General features: G+C 42.5%; 1 pseudogene; it reads right to left on the minus strand.

Moving 5' to 3' along the window:
- Positions 1-566: 566 nt before the first annotated feature.
- On the minus strand, positions 567-1335 carry LOC138385803 (folate receptor alpha pseudogene; annotated as a pseudogene).
- Positions 1336-4125: the final 2790 nt, after the last annotated feature.

Genomic DNA, 4125 nt, shown 5'->3' on the forward strand with positions numbered 1-4125 from the left:
GCTTGAGTTGCTTATGGAATAAATAAATTGGCTATATTTAAAAGAAAACTTTTTAGAGAGCTTAGATAGCTGTCTTATTGGTATATATGAAAATATACAAAAGAAATACAGCCTTAAAAAACTCCCTTGGCACAATTTTTAAAAGGGCATAAATCAGATTTAATACAAAGTTAAAATCCTTTGTATACTAAAGCTGCCTGTTTTGGATTCTGTAGAATTTGCAAGAAAGGCATGCCAGCCGGTAGTCTAGGGGCTAGGATTCCCTACTTTCACTACTGCAGCCTGGGTTCAATTCCTGGTCAGGGAAGCAGTCTTTGGAAATGTAAATTCTTTAATTCAGGAGGAAAAAAACTATGAGAATTAGTTTGAATTATTTATTTTGAATTTATATTTGTATGACTGTTGACTTTTTGGGGTACCCATTTATTATTGATCTTTTTCCCTTTCTTTTTTATTTTTTGTGTGGAGTATCTGGTTTATTTAAACTGGCTGTCAGAGGTCCTACCGTGGAGCAGGTACTGAATGGCTGGGAGCTGTGGGGCTCAGGTATCAGAAGCCAAAGGAGGTCAGCAGAGCAGCCAGAGTAGCATTAGCACCAGGCTGAGCAGCGGGGCAGGGCCAGGTGCCAGGGAGCCCAGTCCCACTCATGGCCTCAGCATAGAACCTTGCCACCTCTTCATTGGGGGTGTGCTGGGCTGGACCAAACCACATCTGGATAGAGTGGCTGCTCCCTTGGCTGTAGTTGCTAACTTTATAGGAGTGACTCCAGATTTCATTGCACGGAACAGCAGATGTGGGGAAGTAGAAATGGAAATGGTGGCAGGCAGCTTCCACTGGGCACTGGCTATACTCTGAGGTCCAGTTCCAGCCCTTGTGGCAGTTGCTGTTGCAGGTGTAGGAGGAGCTATAATCCTCCCACTGGCGCTGATAGTCCTCTTTGCACAGGGGTATGTTCAGGATCCACTCTTTGCACCAGTTCTGGTCTACGTGCTGGATCTAGGTCTCCAAGTTAGGGGAGCACTCATACAGGCAGGTGTCCTGGGTGAAATGCTGTTTGCAGGTGGGTACCATCTCTCCACAGTGGTCCCAGTTGAATCTCTATAGGTAGGAAATATCCCTATGGGCTTCCTGGCTGGTGCTGGCAGAGCAGCAGGCATTCTTCTTCCAGGGAATGCACTGTTCCTGCGACTTGTCCTCAGGGCTTGGCTTTTCTTTGTGGTGCTTGGCATCCATGCAGACATTGAGAAGTTCAGTCCTGGCCCAAATAGTCCTGGGCTGGGCACCTCCTACCATGGCCACCCACACTAGAAGTTGTGTTGTCATCTGCTGAGCCATGATTGTTCCTGAAGGATGAGCTGTGGTTAATCCCTTTCCCCTTTCATGGACACCTATTGTTTTCCTATTTATCTCTAAGTCTCTTTTTTCTTCTAGCTGTCTTTAATGGTGGCTCTGAATCTTGTGAGGACTGCTTCTTTGTACTCTTGGGTGATGGCTCATATGTCCTTGGTTTAGTCATAAAAGGCTTATTGGTTTTGGTCCTGAGTCACTTGGTAGGTACCTTTGCTTTAAAAGAAAGGAGAAAAAAAAGTTCAAAATTCAGGAATACTGGCTGTTTGTCCAGGCTGAAATTTGATAATGAAGGATCCAAAAAGATTTTTTAAAGAGTTCTATGGCTTAATTAAGCTGGCTTAATTAAAAGCTAGTATTTAGACTTAACATCTTTTAAAAACTTCTCTGTTCTCTTTTGGATCCTATTTCTCCCACAAGAATTTTTTTTCATTTGACTAAAACCCCTTTTTAACAGTATGTTCAGTCCCTCTGTTTGTTTTCTTTCTTGTTGGCAAGATTTTTGCTTTAAAAAAATTTTTAAATTTCATTGACCTTTTAGGGAAGTTTAAGATCTCCTCACACTGGCTCCTCCAGGGCTCATTCTTCCATTTGCTTCTGCGCTTCCTTTGCCACCTTCAATCTCTCATCCAGTTTCCTGTAATCATTGATATGTTCCATTTCAATCCCGTAATTCTGATACAGAGCAGGGAACCCTGTTAGGGGCCAGCTAGATCCCCCCAAACATGGAAATAAAGGAAAATCTTGAGTCGCTTCAGGGGAAGTTCTGGGCACCTGCCTAGCCTCGGAAAGTGAATGGGCAGCCTGATGAGAGCAATGGTCCTCCAATCGAGCCAGAGTCACGAGCTGTTTTGGTTCCCCATGGAACTGAAAGACTGTTAGAGCAGGCAGGTTAGTCAGATATAAGCAGAAGGAGGGAGGCAAGTGAACCGAGTACATAAGGAAGACAAAGGAACTTTTCACAGGACTTTTGAGCATGCCGAGTGGAGACCAGTGTGCCAAGTGCACCAGGGAGGAAGCTAGGGCAGAGGCAAACACTCCATTGGACAGCACAAATAACACGGCCCTTCCTCACCAGGTGAAAATGATAAAAGCTCAGAGACAAAGAGCATAGGAGGCCGGAGTCCCAGAGGATGAAGGCCCACACCCACCCTGTGGAGTGTACTTCCACTTCCTACTTGCTTATAATAAAATTCTTTTTCTACTTCCACTTCGTTGGCCTTTTTTAAATTTTTTGCCTTGTTGCCCACTAACATTCTTCGTGGTGGGTAGACAAAAACCGAGGGATTCGGAACACAGCCAGTAACAAGATGACATCTTAACGTATGTTCTTTAGTTGCGTTTCAGAAATCCTCACTGGATGGAAAATGTAGACAAGGAGGAACTAAGGATTTGAACTGTAAATGACATTATTTTTTCTAAATTTCCCCTGAGAGGCCTGTAATACCCCATCTTAACATTCCTTTCTGAGAATCCAAGAATCTCTTAATCCACCTATGCCAACCCCAGCTTCAGGATAGCCTGCATTTTGGGTCATGGTCAATATATAACCTCCATGTATTGATTTGCAATTTTGCCTGCCAGAAATATATCCCTGCCTTTAAAAACATGGCTTGTAAGCCATCGAGGGAGTTCAGGTCTTAAGCATTAGCTGCCCATTCTTCTTAAATGGTGCCATCCAATTAAAATGCCTTTTTGTCTCACTGCAACTCTGGCTTCAGTATCTGGCTTTGCTGCACAGAGTGTGTTGTCAAAACTGCAAGGGTTTTTTGTCTAGGTCCAGTTGCTCATTGACAAAGATCCAATTATTAAGGCAATGAGGATTGCCAAGGAATGTGAGACAGATATCTTGATGAGAGAATGGGAGATGCCGCCTCAAATTCATCTCTCCAACTAAGGGAGATCATGGGCTTTTAAAGGAGGGGCCGTGTGCCTTGAGGCCAGGATGTGGTGTAACTGACAAGGGCTACATGCACTGAGGCAGTTGTAGGAGATGGTGAATCTTGGTGTCAGGAAGTTAGCCCAGGGGCAGAATCTCAGCTACTTTGTCTTGCAGAAAATCCACCATTTCTGGGAAACAACTTAAAAGGTCAAGAAATTAGTTAAGGGAGAGGATTATTAAAAAAAAAACCAACCATATAGGGGTTATTGAAATCTGTTCATAGAACCAAATTGACCTCAATTTGCTTTGGTAACAATTCCTTCATTTGGTTGTCAATGGATGAAAAATTGCTGAAAGAAAATATGAAAGTTCTGATTATTACATAAAGTGATCTAAAAGAGACTTCTAGTGACTTTGAGATCCCTTGAAGAACACAGCCACGGTACTACTGATCCCTTTTTGAGTCCCTGTCTTCCTCATGCATGTCCAAGAGTTGTGAGTGTATTTGTTAATGGATAGTGCCCTGACCTCAGTAATCCAGTTAAGGAACCAAAACTGAATTAAATAGCCACCTAACCAACCAAATTGGTCTCCACAGCACAACTTTCTGGCATTTAGCTGGTTATTGTAAAAATTTTTATAAAGCAAATTTACATCTATAAAGAAAATCTCCATTTGCAAAGAGATCTCCCTCTCTGTACTTAAACCACTCAAAACTTTTACAATGGGAAAGGCACTGACTTAAAAGTTTACATATCAAACTTTACCTTTGTTTAAGGTACTTTTCCTGTCTATCTTTCCGTAAGTGGGCATTTACCTAAGCCCTTCTTTGTCTTGGCAAATAATTATGTTTAGATCTGGGTTCTCTGTCTTTGAAATATAAATTTTCTACCTTG

Source organism: Eulemur rufifrons, chromosome 7 (assembly GCF_041146395.1).
Source record: "Eulemur rufifrons isolate Redbay chromosome 7, OSU_ERuf_1, whole genome shotgun sequence".
NCBI lineage: Eukaryota > Metazoa > Chordata > Mammalia > Primates > Lemuridae > Eulemur > Eulemur rufifrons.